The sequence below is a fragment of the Prionailurus viverrinus genome, unplaced genomic scaffold (genome assembly GCF_022837055.1).
Source record: "Prionailurus viverrinus isolate Anna unplaced genomic scaffold, UM_Priviv_1.0 scaffold_38, whole genome shotgun sequence".
NCBI lineage: Eukaryota > Metazoa > Chordata > Mammalia > Carnivora > Felidae > Prionailurus > Prionailurus viverrinus.
In genome coordinates this window covers 3,841,704-3,858,264 of record NW_025927606.1, presented here as the reverse complement: position 1 = coordinate 3,858,264, position 16,561 = coordinate 3,841,704, and the positions used below count along the sequence as shown (strand labels likewise).

Genomic DNA, 16,561 nt, shown 5'->3' with positions numbered 1-16,561 from the left:
TGCGTGTACCCAATACTTTTGAACCGGAACCACGCCCTCAGAGCCCTGCCAGCTGGGGCCGTGGTCACATGCATGCACGTTTGTCTGGGAGTCCTTGCTGTTGGTGTCCGGGATCGACTTGAGGGGGAGTGGCACCAGCGTGTGTGTCTGTAGCTGCTGGGGGACAACCATGGTCTCCCCCACACTGTTCATGAGATCCTCGTCCATGACCGATCAGTCTGGCTTTTTTTTTTTTTTTTTTTAATAAGTTAAATGAAGATGGAATGTTAGCCTATGAACAAAGCCGTGAATTTCTCTGCTCTTTCTGTGCTGTCAGTGGCCCAGGGGCAGGGAGGGGGGCCGGGCCAGCGGGAGAGGCACGTGGCAGTGGTCAGTCCTGCTGGGCTCTCTGAGTTTCTTCCTGCCCATCCTCTCCCCGTCCGCTCTCTCCGCGCCCCCTCACCGCTCCTCTCTGTGCTGTCTGCTGCTGCCTCCCGGAGCATCTTTGTTTTGGAACCGGCACACCCCAGTGGGGCACAGCCTGGTGGGGTGCACGGCTTTGTGTGCTGTCCTCGGTTGTGCTTGGTGAGCTCGGGGGAGACACTTAGGCCCGTCTTGTTGAAGGAAGTCTTTCTCCTGATCGTTGTGTGCGGGCGCGTGCTGCATGTTGCCTGCTCCAAGTCTGCCGTCCCACTGCGCGCTGTCCTTGCCCTTTCTGTCCCCCGAGGTCCTGAGCAGCAGGGGTGCGTCTGTCTCCCTCACCACAGTGTCCTTTATCCACAGCTCACGTCCTTCTGGGGGCTGTGAACTTCTGTTTCTCCTCCAGGATCGCCTGTAAGTTCAAGAGCGCTCTGGGTGGTTTGTAACTGGGTTCCTTTTCCCCACGGCGGGGAGTGCCAGGGAGGTGGTCCTGTCCCTTGTTAATAAGCGTGTGCCCCTGCCTTTGTGTGAGGCCTGGAGACAGTGCTGTGGTCATAGTGTGGGTGTAAAACGGGTCTTCCTGGAGGCTGTTCTATATGTGCTAGTCCAGAGTAAGTGGACTTGTGACTCATTGCACTAACCCCTTGCTGTGTGTTTGTAATTAAGAAACAGAAAACAAAGTGCATAACTGGATTCAGGACCTTGGTGATTGTCTGGTTGAAGTTTTGCTGGAGACCAGTTGAGATTCACCATGATTCATCCAGTCTGGGGGAGGGCTGGGGGGGCACAGGAGGGCATAGCGCCCCAAGTGCCTGGGGTGTCTGGGTGGGTCCCGAGGACACTTTGGATACCCAGTAGCGCGTTTCCTGATAAGGAGCCGCAGGCACACACCTTGCCTTGAACGTAATCAGCTCTGTCCCCAGGAGGCGTGGCAGGGAAGTCACTGCTGTTTTGCAAATGTGCACTACAGTGTGTTTTCTCTTTATTACCTAAGTAGGGCATCTATTCTAAGCTGCTGAAAATTATTCGAGGGCACAGATTCTGGGGGAAGAGCTGCTCTGGGATTCATTTAGAAATAACTGTGGGGACAGGGCGCCTGGCTGGCTCAGTTGGATGAGTGTGCAGCTCTTCATCTGGGGGTTGTGAGTTCGAGCCCCACCTTGGGCGTAGAGATGACTGAAAGTAAAATCTTAAAAAAGACAACGACTGTGAGGAAATGCTAAAGGAGAGAAATTTTGTTAGGTTTTCTCTCCCGCTTTGCCCAGGTGTCACCGGGCTGTGGCAGGCGGTGCGCAGGGAAGCTCCTGCCCTTGACCATGACCCAGGTGCCTCCTGGAGAGGAGAAACCATTAGATGCTGCTTTCCACAAGTCCGATGTTCAGTTCTTTTAAAACGACACGCCGCGTTTCCGGTGGTCCTGCCACGGAGCGCCCGTTGCCTGCTCCAGAGGAGGGAGTGCCAGCCAGGGCCCAGCAGTGCCCTGATGTGGCACTGTCTCCACCTGGGCTGTCAGAACAGCCCTGTGGGGTCGGGACCGGGGAGCACAGCCTCCGGCCTCGGTGCTCCTGAAACCCTGTGCTGGGGGGGTGTGGACTTGGGGATGCTCGGAGCGCCTCCCGCTCGGGCGTCCTCTCGGGGGCAGGGCTGCATCGGCCTCAGGACAGAGCGTGGCCTGCTGTTTGCCTCTGACCCTTTAACCTGATGCTTCGTTCCTGAAGGGCCTTAGAGGGACTGCGTGCGACGGTGTGCCCCATGTCCCGTGACGTCCGAGGAGCCTCACACAGGACCAGGTGTTCTCCCTTTGGCTCCCTTCCTGGGGCCTGTGTTGTGCAGGTTCACAGGTGCCCGGGGCGTCTGTGTTCCCAAGGCTGGGGCACCGCGGGCCCATAGGTCTGTGCCGACGACTGACTTCCTGGAGGACTCTTTTCCTCCGGTGACTGTTCCCAGCGAGCCATGCGGCCCCCCAGTGAGGCCAGGCCTGCCGCTCCTCGCTTCTGGTCCTGTCGTGGGTCTGGCTCCTGGTGCTGCGTCCCCGCACAGCTCTGCGCCTCTCTGCCCCTCTCTGCGCCCTGCAGCACACACTCTCCACCCTCCCTGCAGGCTGTGGGCGTCTGTGCCTGGGTGCTTGACACTGTTGTTTGGGGAAGTACTTGTTTTTCTTTTTTCTTTTGGATCTGCAAAATTTTATTGAGCAAGAGCTGGAGAACTTTTACAATCTCAAATCATCAAGAAAAAAAAGATTAATCCATGTCGGTGATAAGGACAGAGAATAAGTTGAACAAACCGCGTCGTTTTGATGGAGAAGTACTTTTTAAGCCACTATCAGCTGCCTAATCCTGGCTGAACGTTTGTTAAGTTCCACAGATGTTGAACTGGAACTGAAATGTTGTTCAGTTTACCTGTAAACCTGGGGGATTTTGGCTTCTGTGGAGGCGTGTCGCCCCCGGGCAGCACAGACCGTCGAGGATGTGAGGCCAGTTGGTTGGGACAGACCGGTTCTGAGTTCTCGTAGGGTCACCCTGAGACTGGCAAGTGACAGGGCCAGGCGGCGATTGTCTGAAAGCGTCCCTGTGCCTGGTGTGGGTTGGCACGTGTTGGGTATTCGACAGTCTGTCGAGAGCAGAGAGAGTGCGCATGTCGGGCCCGGGGCAGGGCGAGTCTTCCTGGCAGTGAGGGCTTCGCAGCAAGCGTTTCACCTCTCATACCGTGGAGCTGCAAGCATCGCTGCGCGCGTTACTGGACAAGCATCGTTGCGGTTACCCCCCGTCCAGCTCGTCTGGGTGACCCATTCGGTGCGCTCTCCACAGCCGACGGGTGACGCCGCGGGGTCTCTGCTTTGTGCCTCCAGCCTGCCTCGCACCCCCCACCCGGAGTGTCCCCGCGTCCAGAGAGCCTGCGCTCGGGCCCTTCACAGTTTGCCAGACCTATGTGCTCCAGATTGTCGTTAATTTAAAACGGACCAAACGTAACTTGAGGTTGTTGCTTGGGCGGGGGGGGCGGGGGGCTTGGGGGTGGACAGGGACTGGGGCAGGAGTGGGATTTGCGGTGAGCAGGGGCCGAGTTTCTCCTGCCCCTCCTGCATTTCTCCGCACGTCCTGCTCAGGTGTCTGCCCAGCAGTCTGAAGAGGTGTCCACCTCAGGAGACCCTCCCAGGGAGGGCAGCCCCAGGCTGTGGCCTCCCTGGAGCCCCTGCGGGGCACCTCCTGGTCCACAGACGTGCAAGGCCCTGGCCGGGACCCCTTGGGAAGCACACTTGAGTCTGTCCTGCAGTGTGCCCGCGTCCACGGCACTTAGCTTCTCTCCCGGAGACTAGACTCGCGATTCTCCACCCCGGTTTAGAACACTTGGGGTTCACTGGGGGTTTTACCTGTTTCAAGATGTCACCGGGTTCTCCGCAAACAATTTAATTGTATTCACTTGGTCACCACACAGAATGCCCTGTGGTCCTTTCTGGTCGGTTTTGGGAGTAGGCTCTATATCCTGACTCAGCACCAGGATTGCCGCTCAGGCCTCCTTGCCTTCCTGTCTGGCCGGCAGAGTGCACATCACTGGAAGGAGGGCTGGCCTGGTGCTGGTAACCAGCCTGGGGCGACTGGGACCCAGTCAGCTCACTCCTCCTCGCCGCCCCCACGTAGACCTTCGTTTCCTCGTCTGTAAATTCTGTAAATTCGGAGACACCTGCGTTACAGGATTCTGGATCATTTTCATCTTGACATTCAGAGGATGTTACTGGGGTCGGGCTCACAAAAGGACGCTGTAAAATTTAAAATGGTGTCTCTTTCTTGCTGAGCAAAAAGGATGAAGTCAGAGACGTGCCTCAGCCAGAGGCCCCTAGGCTGGCTCCTTGTGTGCCTGACCTGTAGCCCGCAGGGCACGCTGTCTGGTCTCCACACACCTCAGTCAGAGGTGGCTGCATTTCCTGTCTCTGCAGGAGCGCGGGTGCAGAAAGGTCTAGCGGGTGGGGTCAGGCGCACCTCCGTGGTGCCTGTGGAACAAGGCCATCTGGAGCCACCCCAAGGAGTCTGGAAGCCAGCGTTTCTTTTAAACACTCAGATTTTGTATGCGTACACCTTTTCTCTTGTCTCATCCAGGGGACAGTGTTCCCGGGCCCTGGCAGGCTGTGTGATGGAGGCGGGGCCTGCGTGGTGGCATCGCCACGCTCCTTTTGTTCCTGGGCTCTGTCCTCATGCTGTGCGGCTCAGAAACCCTTTGTGTTGTAAACACAGAGAAGTCCGGAAAAACTCTTGTCTGTGTGCATAATAGGTATGTCTGTTAATGAAACATTTGCTTACTCATTGTACTTAAAAGCACGGGTGATAAACCCACTGTATAACGCGGTTTTGCTAAAACAACTACATTTTCCGAAATAAAAAGTTGGATAAAGTAAGCAAAGAAAATGTGTAGTTGGAAGAGGGAAGAGTACTGGAATCATGTTTGACTTAATTTTGGAGTCGTTCTTTGAAACGACACCCACACTCCTCAGACGGCTGTCTGCGTGCTGAAGGTCAGCAGTCCCCTGGAGCTCCCCTTGGCCAGGGGTGGGGGGCCGGGGGGCCGCTGCTCCTTGGAGCCCCCTGGTCTGTCTAGCCTCGTGACTGCGTCTTCCCTCGCGTTCAGTTCTGCAGCTGTGTGCGTTGGTGACGGGAGTTTGGGTTTGTGCTGAGTTACTTCGATCTTCCAGATGCTGACGTCCTGCCTCTCATTATGTCCAAGAGTCCCTCTCGTTTCTGCAGCCGCCCCCTCCTCAGATGAGCCTGAAAGCTGTCAGAAGCTGTCTGCGCATAGGTGGGGGGGGGGGGGGTCGCCAAAATTCGAACATTTGACTGTGCATAAGTTTTGCACTGGCGGTACATTAGGTGCTTCCCTTGTAATGGCGGTCTTGTTTTGTTATTTTCCAGACATGAGTTGCCAGATGCCACAGCAGGATAGCTGGAGTTTGCACGTCAGTCACTCTTACACATAAAACCCATGTGCCCTGGAAAAGCGTTTGTGCTGGAGACACCTGCTTGGTATACAGAAGTGCTTCCTGCATACTTCTCTGTCGCGTAGGATATAAAAACCAGAAGCATAGAGACTTGGGATCTACTGAAATTAATAAGTATTGCTTTATCCTGGAGGTTCTTCAGCAAAATTCAGACCATCAACTTTGCATCATCAGTGCAAATATTACCCCAGCTAAAAATGCAGCGTTCCCCTGGGAGACATTTTGAAAGGGCTGCAGAGGACCTGTAGGGTCCTCGAACCACACCTTGGAAACAGCTGTCTGAAGCTGTTTGTTTGGTCTCTGTGGGAAAATACAGCTCAACAAGCCACATCTGCCTGTGTTTGTCTGTCACTGAACACTTACAGGCTTAGGAGGGTCTGGTCGTGTATTTTCTCCCCACAGTACATGCGTTAGCCTACATTTTCAGAGGGCTCCTGACTCTGTGGACCCTGGGTGGTGAGCCCCTCCTGGAGCCCTCATGGAAACGTAAAACTCTGCCCCCTTGAAATGAGGCCGTGCAGATCATCTGTCTTTGGGCATGTGCCCATGGGCCCGGCGCGTGTCCGTGACTTGTGTGCGGCTCTCACAGAGCTCTTTTCCCTGCCTCTGACTGTGCCTTTGGCCGGCGCGGGCTGTGGCTGTGCACTGCCCTTCCCCGGGGCTCCTGCAGGCCCCTTGCGTGGCTCTTCCCTCCTCGGAGCCGACCCGTACCCGCTGTCCTAGACGGATTCTCTTGGGCTCCTTAAGTCATGTGCTTTCTCTCCGCTCACTTTAATCTTGTCTTTTAGGTCAACCTGGCCACTGGATTAAAAAATTTGTCTATGTTTTTCCAAATCTTGCGGATATTTAAAGATGACGTGGATGGCAATAACTTAAAATACATCATTACATATTGCCAGTAAGAGAAATTGTTAAAGTTAGGAACTTCTGTGTACTCCACTTATATTAGTCTCTCTAAAAACTCCTGTCTCTGAATTGGCTGCGATGAGGCCATGAATCAGACTTTCCATCGATGCTGGAGCTGATCTGCCTTAATTGGGAAGAAGGACCCTGGACCTGTTAGTCAGTACCTCAATAACTTCCTATTTTTGACTTTTTAGGCCAATTACTCTGAACTGTGATGTCAAATCCTGTACATATCTTCAAAATATGATTTCCATATAGGAAACGATCTTTTTCGGGTTTTTCCGTATAGGAAAAGGCTTTTTCTGTCAGAGGCATTTTTGTGTTGGCAAGAGTTCGTTGGTGGTTGAGAGCGGTGTGGCGGGCTTGGCGGGGTTGGGGCCCTCTGTTTTCCTTGACCCGGAAGCCCGGGTGGGGTTGTAGTCTTAGAATGTGGCCGAGTTGCGGGGTGGACCAGGGGGCCTGCTGTCCTGCAAGGACGCTTGAGCCCCTCCTCTCCGCGCTGGATTGTGCGCAAGGCTGCCGAGCGCCTGGTGGGAGCGTGCTGCGCGTCGGGACGTGGTGAAAGGGGCCGCGGAGCAGCGTCCCTGGGAGTTGCCAGCCTGGTCGGAGATGCACAATCAGAGCTGTGGGTCAGGACCCACTTCCCTTTTTGACAGATGGAGTTTGCGCTTTTCTTATTTGTGGTCCTCAGAATTCAGTCCGTCTCTGTTTAGAGAACTTTCTTTGTGATTCCTCTTAGGCATCAGTTTTTTTGTACACATAAAAATGGAACTTCTCGTTGACGTGTTTCCTCCTGTTGAGTAAATATGTAGCCTCTGGTAGTGCAAGATGCCGTGTAAGAGCTGGCCAGGTCTCCAGGTGTGGAATGTGTTACCCAGAGTGCTCGCCGAGTGCCGGACCAGGAGGCGTCCTGAAGGGGGCTAAACAGGAGCATGTGTTACAAGAGGGCTGTGGGTCAGGGAGCCCGGGAGGCAGGCACAAGTCTGACTCCATGGCTGCTCGGGGACTGAGGGCCTGAGGGAGGGCCTCCCAGAATGTGGGCTTTGAAGGAGGGCAAGCAGATCCTGAGGTATGGTCACAGAAGGACAGTGGCGTCCCTGTGGAGACAGGAGGCACCGGAGGGAGGAGATGGTTGGAGAAGCTATGGAGTTGAGGCGCCTGTGGGAAAAGGGGCCCTGGCAAGGGGTGTCCGGGGTTTGTGAGACCGTTCGGGACCGGACGTGTGCAGGTGCGTGTGTGGGTGCTTGTGCACACAGGGAGCAGGGGCAGGAAAGTGAAGGGGGATTGGTTTATGACAGAACAAACCAGCAGACTCACCCTAGCATAACGTGATAATCTCAGCAAGCAGATTTGATGTTTTTCTTTAAGAAATTAAAGGTATAGAAGTAATTTCTCCTGCCATCATAGATTCTTTGAACGGATAACGTGTCAGGATTCTAGGTCCTTTCCTGTTTTGGGAAATGAGATGTCTGTGTTCTAATCTGCACATTATTACATGTGTAAACCTCGTAATAAGGGTAGCTCATACAGTCTTCGTGTTATTTTTCCCTATGCAATTTTAGGGTTTTCAAATAGTCTCAAGAAGCAAGAGCAAAGTTGTCTTTCAGACTGAAGCCCACTCACTCCGAAGAATCCAAGAGCCACGTTTAATTTCCAAATATTTGTGGTGAGGCTTTAGTTTGAAACCCTATTTCGTCGTTGTTTTTATTTGTTTCAACTCGAAACAGGCCTTTCTTCTTTGTGGGCTGTGCCACCCCACCTCCTGTAAAGTTGACTTCCTTCAGGGGTGGGGGCGAGAGGGGTGGGCTCCACAAGGACAGAACAAGTGAACCTGAATGGAAGACGTCCCCAGGCTTCTCCTTGGCTGTAGCAGAGCTGAGTGAATTCAGACCCGAGGCACGCAGCTCTGGACAGGGCTCCGTCACACCCTTGGACGCCCCTTTGCTCATTGACTTGACACATTTATGTGTCACCATGAGCAGTTTTTAGTTTTTCCCAGCTTTTCCTGTATGGATTAAGCTACACCCTTGCCCCCTCTCCCCCTGACCCTGCCCCCTGATTCTTGCTGGAGTTGGGGGGGGGGCCTGGAGCAGATACAGGGTCGCGGGGGAAGTGCTTTTGGAATGGGTATGGGCTCGTGCCCATAGTTGCTTTGAGATAATTGTCTAGTCGTTCCTCAGAGTTGATGCTGAAGCATCTTGTTTACTTGGTTTTATCAAACTCAAGCTCTGTCAGATCTGAGGTCCGTGAGGAAGGAGTAAATTGGTATCCAAATGCCTTTGCTAAATGGCGTGACGGAGGGCCACTCATTTATTTCAGATGCTAGGAGGGGTCACCAGGGGAGGTCAGACACAGGTTCACTCTCAAGAATGCAAGAATGTTTTCTTGCTTAGGTAACAGAATTGGCTAAAATCTGTTTCCAGTGGGTTGTCATCCGTCCCCCCCCCCCCCCCCCCAACTTCGTGTTCAGAAAAAAGCACCCTTAAGGGAGTGTTCTGGTCCAGGAGTTCGGCATTCAGCAGCACAGGTAGGCCCTGGGCACGGGGCTGTCGATGACGACAAGCTTGGTGATGGTGTTGGGTCACTTCCGATGGCTGTCCCCTGCCAGATTAGAGACCAGCCTGCGCAGCCAGGTTCTGCGGTGCAGTCACGGCAGCCTGCAGGCCGATCCTCAGCGAATGTTCCTCAGCTGGGACCTGGGCACCTCAGCCTGTGCCCCATGCTGTCCTTTTGTTTAGAAAATGGGCCAAGAGCTCCATTGTGAAGTTCTCAGAAAAGAAACAAACATGGTTTTTCTTATTTCCCTTTTCCACCTATTGTAGAAAATACAATAAAACACGAAAAGGGGGGAATCTACCCTAAACCCACTGTCCAGGTCACGAGTCTCATTACTGTCCTTCAGGGGTGGGCAGTCCCCCTCCTTACAGATGCTCTGTGGCGAGGTTGGTAGTTTTGTGTATTTCTCTCTGCAGCCCTATCAGTTTCTGCTTCAGTTCTCTTGAAGCTCAGTTGTTAGCGGCTCGTGCATCTGAGGCTGTCACAGCCTTGATGACTCTGCCTCTTTCTCACTATGAAGTGACCTTACCTCTGGTGATACTCTTGGCTCTGCTGTCTACTCTGTTTGATACTAAACTGCCTGTTCTCTCTTTTGACTAGGATTAGCATGCATCCTTTTCCATTTTTTTCAGATTAAACAATTTGTCCTTATTTATTTCTAAAAGTTTATTTACTGGACACCTGGGTGGCTCAGTCGGTTAAGCGTCCGACTGCAGCTTGGGTCATGATCTTGTGGTTCGTGAGTTCGAGCCCTGCGTCGGGCTCTGTGCTGACAGCTCGGAGCCTGGAGCCTGTTTTCAGATTCTGTGTCTCCCTCTCTCTGCCCCTCCCCTGCTCATGCTCTCTTTCTCTCTCAAAAACAAATAATAAACATTAAAAAAAAGTTTATTTACTTTGAGAGACGGAGAATGAGCAGAGGAGGTGCGGAAAGAGAGAGGGAGAGAGAGAATCCCAAGCGGGCTCCACACTGTGAGTGCAGAGCCGGACACGGACGGGGTCAAACCCACAAACTGATATCATGACCTGAGCTGAGATCAAGGGTCCGACGCTTGACTGACTGAGTCCCCGCCCCCGCCCCCCCCCCCCCCAATTTGTCTCTATATGTTTGAAGAGGGTTTCTTGTAGGCCACCTTGTCGGAGTTGGCTTTGCCTTTTAAAGACGTCCAACTGGCAGTCTTTCCCGTTTAACGGGGGTTTAGACCACTGACACTTACTGTGATTATTGACATGACTGGGCTTCAGCCTGCTGTCCAGTACCGAGTACGTAGCATAAGAACCTGGCAATGGTACCTTTCCATGTCTCCTCACCCAGTCTTTTTGCAACTGTTTTCTTACACTTTGCTTTGCTACAGTAACAAACTCCATACTAGATTGCCGTTGTTTTGTTTACACAAGAGACCGCCTACGAAAGGAAGTCTGAGGTGCTGGCTGTGTCGTTGCCATTTCTGGTGCCCCACTTTTCACGAAGACTCCTGTTTTCACCCAGTGTCCTCCTTCAGCTGAAGGACCCCACCAACATTTCTCGCAGCGCCGTTCTGCTTCTCGTAGGTTCTTGAAGCTTCTGTATATCTGGAAGACTCTTTTTTTTTTTTTAACGTTTATTTATTTTTGAGACAGAGACAGAGCATGAACAGACAGAGCATGAGGGTCAGAGAGAGGGAGACACAGAATCCGAAACAGGCTCCAGGCTCTGAGCTGTCAGCACAGAGCCCGACGCGGGGCTCGAACCCACGGACCGTGAGATCATGACCTGAGCCGAAGTCGGCTGCTTAACCGACTGAGCCACCCAGGCACCCCTTTAATTTAATGTTTGTTTATTTTTGAGAGAGAGAGAGAGAGAGACAGACAGACAGCGTGTGAGCAGGGGAGGGGCAGAGAGAGAGGGAGACACAGAATCCGAGGCAGGCTCCAGGCTCTGAGCTGTCAGCACAGAGCCTGACGTGGGGCTTGAACCCACGGACCTCAAGATCATGACCTGAGCTAAAGTCAGACTCTTTACTGACTGAGCCACCAGGCGCCCCTCTAGCTGCTTTTTGGAGCCTGGGAGCCCAGATGTGCAGTAACGGACTAATGTCTGCGTCTGCTACTTTGGCCCTCTCTGTCAGCTCTGGGCTGGTTTCACTTGATTGGTTTTTCTTACTTTGTGTTGTGTTTTCTTTATTATACCTGCGGGTATGTGTTGTATTTCTTAAAATGCCTGGGGGTATTTTTTGGACACACCTTTTATTTTGGAAGACTTTCAGACTTTTGGAAAAGTTGTAAACATAATAGAGAATTCCTGTAAACCTCTCTCCCAGCTTCCCCTGGTAGCCAGCGTGTCACGTCACCACGGCACGTTCCTTAAAACAGCAGCCAGCATCAGTGCCTTGCTGCTCACCCCACCTGCAGACTTGATTCCCATTTCCTCCATTCCTCCCTGACGTCCCTTCTCTGGCCCGAGCCCCACCCAGCACACTGAATCGTCCTGTGTCCTTGCTAAGCTTGGTTTCCTCTGGGCCGGACCGTTTCTCAGTCTCTTCTGGTCATTGTGACCTTGACGGTTTGGAGGAGCTCCAGCCAGTGTTTTGTAGGACGTCCTGTCTTTGGGTTTGTCTGATGCTTTCTTCGTAGACGGGGGTTTTGGTTTTGGGGAGAGAGGACCAGAGAGGGGCGTGCCCTCTCCTCGTATCCGGTCTGAGAGTGCATGCTGTCACCGTGGCCTGTGGGTGCTAGCCTCGGCCGCCTGGCCACGGGGGCGACTGCCAGGTTCCCGCCCCTGCCTGTGCAGTCCTGGCCCCCTTCCGCCCCCTTCCTCCAGAGCAAGCCTGGAGCCCTGCGCCTGTGCAGGTGGAGGGGGGCATCTCGCGGGGAAGGCGTGTGTCTTCTAGCACATCTTTGTTTCTTTATGTCGGCACGTACGCGTATATGTTTTGTGCCGTTGTTCCAGCTTCCACGTCTAGGAGTATCTGGAGGCCAGGCATCCAGTTTTGCCTCCTTGGGTGCTTGCTGCGCAGTCTCGTATTCCTGAAAATCTTCCTGAGCTTTGTTCTAGGATCCAGTTAGTTCTTGGAAACAGTTTGCTCCTTACACGGCTTGCCTTTAGGATCTGTGAGGCAGGCCGGGGCCTTGCTCAGTTTTGGGCTAGACAGCCACCCCCACCCCCCGGGCCTCTGCTGCTCTCTGGCCGTCGGAGCCCAGCAGGCCCTGCTTCTTGCCTGTTAAGTGGTTCCTCGCCTGCTGGTGGTGAGCTGATTCCTGCTCGCCCAAGACCCCAGGGGGCTTCTACAGGCCTCTGGACGGTTTCCTTCAAACTGTGTCTTCTCGGATCTAAACATTTCCCGCTGACACGCACACGTAGCGTTCTGGCTTTTTAATCCTCTTGAGGATTTCTTGTAAACTCTGCTCATTTGGCAGACCTGCAGGCAAAGCTGAGACTGCTTTCGGTCTGTTTCATGTGATTTTACAAAGTATTGTTTCATTTTATAGCATTAAAAAGTAACTCAGCCGGGGGAACCGGGGAGCCCGACCCTGAGAACAGCGTGGAGCCTGGACCAGAGTGGGATGGTCACGTTGGGAGTCAGGTCTGTGCTTTTTTAGTAGCGTGGCTTCTGTGGGTCTTTGGAGTTGGGGATAATTTTACTGTGATTACGTGAGATGGTAACATCAGGGGAAGCCCACTGAAAGGTATACAGGAACTCTGCGCTTTTGTAGTAAGTTTAAATTAGTTCAAAATAATTTTACTTTAAAGAACCCAGTAGGTGAGTGCAGGTTTTGTTCCCCCAACTGGCTGTTCACGGCAGTGGTCCACAAGCTGAGTGCAGTCTTAATAGAAGTGCCTCAGACTCAGAGCTGCACAGGGTGAACCCCGAAAGCTCCCACCCCCCCCTCCCCGCAGGAGGCGGCTCGTGGTAGCCAGCAGCGGCCTCCTGCCCCTTGTCCCCGTGTTTACATTCCACCTGCATTACTCAGCAGACTTGCTGGGGTTTTCTTAACTTGGTGTCACGTCCCAGAAATGGTGTGCGCCTTTCCTGGCTTGGGCCTCGCTGCCCGATTGCGCCGGCCGGTCGGCCTGGCCCGTCTCTCCCCGCCCTTCTGGGTCAGCCTGTGGAGCCGCACTTCCCACACGCCCTGTGTGCGCGTCGCACGCGCTCCACCCGTCTGGAAGGCTGTCTGTTGGCGCTTCACGCGGCCTTCTGCGGCTTCTTTGCCCTCCAGGACGACGTGGAGGGCCCCCGGCGTGGACCGTGCGGGCGCCGGGAGGCTCTGCAAGGAAGGCGCTGTGTGGACGTGTCACGCAGCCCTTCCTGCCTGTTGACCTGGGGCGTCCTAGGGGTGATTCTGGCGTCTGGGGCACACGACTCTGAGTAGACAGACGTCCCCTTGCCTGCAGCCTGGCCAGTGATGGAACGGGGTCCTCACCTCGGGCTTCCATTTTAGGAACTCACTGTTTAAAAGAAGTCATTGTGTCATCTGAAAATGACTCTGTGGTTTCTGTTCTGGCCTGCTGTAATCCGTGCTGGTCGGGCCGCATTTTCTTAGGTGAAAACGTTGGTGACTCGTGAAAGTGTCTGCTCTTTCCACCTGCCACAAGGCGAGAGGTGACGTCGCTAGATCAGGACTCGCCCTTCTGTCGTTACTTGTGTCCCGCAGGTTCCCCGGCAGGCATGAGCGGTGAGCGCGGCAGCTCCGAGTGCCCCGTGCTTGTAGCGACCCTCCCAGGGAAGGGAAGGCCGGGCCTCCCCCGCCCCAGAGCTGTGCCGTGTCCTCCGGGGGCGGCCCACGGCCGAGGACAGGGTGCCTTGTGGGCGGCGAGGCCTCGCGGGCCGTCCTGGTGCTGGGGGCCGTGCCGCTCCCACGTCTCAGGTCTGAGGGATGGGAGCCTCGTGTGGAGGGTGAGGGTGGCAGGGACAAGCTCGGGCAGGTTCTCCGGGATCGCCTGTGTAACCAGCGGTATATGCCTCGTGGCTCTTAGCCACCTGGCTTTTGAAAGTGGGGTTCTCTGCAGGAATCCGTGGTTACGTTTGGTCACTACGTTAATAGAAAACCTTGCAGCGGGGATCATTTTTTTGGCCCACATTAAAAGTAGATAAATTGTTCATCTGAAGTCCAGTGTGTTTTAATCAGTGAGGGCTTTACTTAGAAGAATGAAAATCTGAGGAGTAAGGAAACCCTGGCGCCCCTTTGTTTCTTTCACAGGCAAATGTGACCAAGCCAGTGATTTTCCGTGACATGGTTGACGTTGTGTTCCATAACTTTTTTTTTTTTTTTTAAGTTTATTTATTTTGAGAGGAGAGAAAGACCATGAGCGGGGGAGGGACAGAGAGGAAGAGAGAGAATCCCAAGCGGGCTCCGTGCTGTCAGAGCAGAACCCAACGTGGGGCTCGAACCTACGAGCCGTGAGATCATGACCTGAGCTCAAACCAAGTGTCGGACGCTTAACCGACTGAACCCCCAGGAGCCCTCCCGTGTTCCTTAACTTTTTAAAGCCAGTTGGGAGAGCTTCGACTTCCTTCTCTGCTTTAATGAGATTTGCTAAAATACTCAGGTTTGACCCTCTGAGGTCTGTGGTAGAGGTTTGGAGACCCTGGGGTAGTTCATGGCCTGGGCAGTAATGAGAATGAATGAAAGTGCTGGAGACAGTTGGCTGTCCCCAGTTTGTGTCTGGGGCATAGTCCTTCCTGTACAGGCCCCTGGGCGATTGGATGGAGAGAGGGTCCCCGGGAGGGCAGCCTAACCTTAGCCTCCAGCTGCGGCACCAGCTTCTCGGTCCCCCGGGGGCGCCTTACCTTCTGTGGGTTCTTCACATGGCCACCTCCCTGCCAGCACGGGGCTTTCTGTTACCAAAAATGAAGAATAGTGCCGAATAGGATTGTTTTCTTCCAAAGGCCGTGGCTGACGGGCTGTTCTCAAATGAATTTATATTTCTGAAGTCTTTGAAAGTGAGCGAAGAAGGAAAGTGCAGTCCTTTGATCATACTTACTGTTGAACGGTGCCTCTGGCTTCTCCATTCTCACTCAGTGGGGCTGAAGAGGCCGCAAAGAGCAGCTCGTGGGCCAGCCCTGGGGACACTCGGCTTCTCTGGGCTCTTCTCGTGCCTCCCCTCTGTCCAGAGAGGGAGGAGCAGAGATGGCGGCTGTTGACTTGCAGTTTTCTCTGTTGGGGGGAAGTTGGTCGGGTAGGTGGTCGCTTTATGGCCAGAGGCCAAGAGCCTCCTGAGTGGCATGGCCTCTGTTTGGTTGTGGCCCGTGGGGCGGACCAGGGAGGTCTCCGTCCTGGTGTGCGAGCAAGTTGTCCATTCACACGTTCCCGTTGTAAACCACTGGAGACCTTTCCTTAGCCGTGGAAAATGGGACGTTTTGGAACCTTCTCTTGAAATTTGTTTTCAGAAAAGTTACAGCAGAACAACATCAGGAAAGTGTTGTTTGTAAGGTGGCCTACAAAACAGTTAGTGTTTTCTCAAATAACTCGGTGGACTGGGTAGAAAATAATGGAGAGAGGGGCGCCTGAGGGGCTCAGTCGGTTAAGCGTCCAGCTCTTGGTTTTGGCTCGGGTCATGATCTCCCAGTTCGTGGGATTGAGCCTCACATCAGGCACTGTGCTGATAGCGTGGAGCCTGCTGGGGATTCCCCCCCCCCCCCCGCCCCGCCCCCCCCGCCGGTCTTCTCCTGCTTTTGCACACACGCTGTCTCTCAAAATAGATAACCATGAAAAAATCAAGAATGAAGATGATAAGTTACAAATGCCATTAAATACCTGTTTGGCGGGGCGCCTGGGTGGCTCAGTCGGTTGGGCGTCTGACTTCGGCTCAGGTCACGATCTCGCGGTCCGTGAGTTCGAGCCCCGCGTCGGGCTCTGGGCTGATGGCTCAGAGCCTGGAGCCTGTTTCCGATTCTGCGTTTCCCTCTCTCTCTGCCCCTCCCCCGTTCATGCTCTGTCTCTCTCTCTGTCCCAAAAATAAATAAACGTTGAAAAAAAAATTAAAAAAAAAAAAGATGGTCTGACTTGGGGCGCCTGGGTGGCTCCATCGGTTAAGCGTCTGACTTCGGCTCAGGTCACAATCTCAGGGTCCGTGAGTTCGAGCCCCGCATCAGACTCTGTGCCGACAGCTCAGAGCCTGGAGCCTGCTTCAGATTCTGTGTCTCCCTCTCTCTCTGCCCCTCCCCCGTTCATGCTCTGTCTCTCTCTGTCCCAAAAATAAATAAACGTTGAAAAAAAAAATTAAAAAAAAATAGCTGTTTGGTTTGCTTAATAGTTGGGAATAAATTGCACTTCTGAAGGCAATTGGAATTGGAAGTACTTTGACCTTGCCTCCTCTCTTGTCATTCCTCTTGTGCTGCTGGCCAGCAACTCTGCAGCCTGACCTCCAGTGAAGTGGGTGCTTTATCACAGCTAGGGCTCTCGAGGGCACACTCTTCCCGGAGGTGGTATGCCCTCCCTGCTGCTTGAGGAAGCGAACAGGTGGGTGTTTTATCGTTTTGTAAAGAGCACAGGGCAAGAGTCTCGAGTTCTGGAGACTGATCTGGAAGCTCTCCCTTCTTTCATACAGACTGCCATGGAAAGCCACCTGTTGATGTGTCCCTCACCACCACCACCTTCCCCGGGCCCACGCCTGCCAGGGCAGGGCCCCCCGCCCTCCACAGTTCTGGCTGCTGAATGTGAGTCATGATTTCTGCGGTTAGTACATGTAGGCTGCTGCAGAGTGTGGGGCCAGGGGCCACCTGAGTGAGGTGAGAGGAC

At 53.8% G+C, this 16,561-nt stretch overlaps 1 protein-coding gene across 12 annotated transcripts in view; it reads left to right on the top strand.

The window, feature by feature from the left end:
• ANKRD11 (ankyrin repeat domain containing 11) overlaps positions 1-16,561 on the top strand; it is a 180,711-nt gene that overhangs the window by 77,457 nt on the left and 86,693 nt on the right. The window contains exons 1-2 of one of the 12 annotated variants that reach the window (XM_047846186.1): positions 16,258-16,282; positions 16,371-16,479. The exons of the other annotated variants lie outside the window; for them this stretch is intronic. The gene's annotated coding sequence lies outside the window, so the exon portion shown is untranslated. Of the gene's footprint in view, positions 1-16,257; positions 16,283-16,370; positions 16,480-16,561 lie in introns of those variants that run through there. 12 annotated transcript variants of the gene reach the window in all.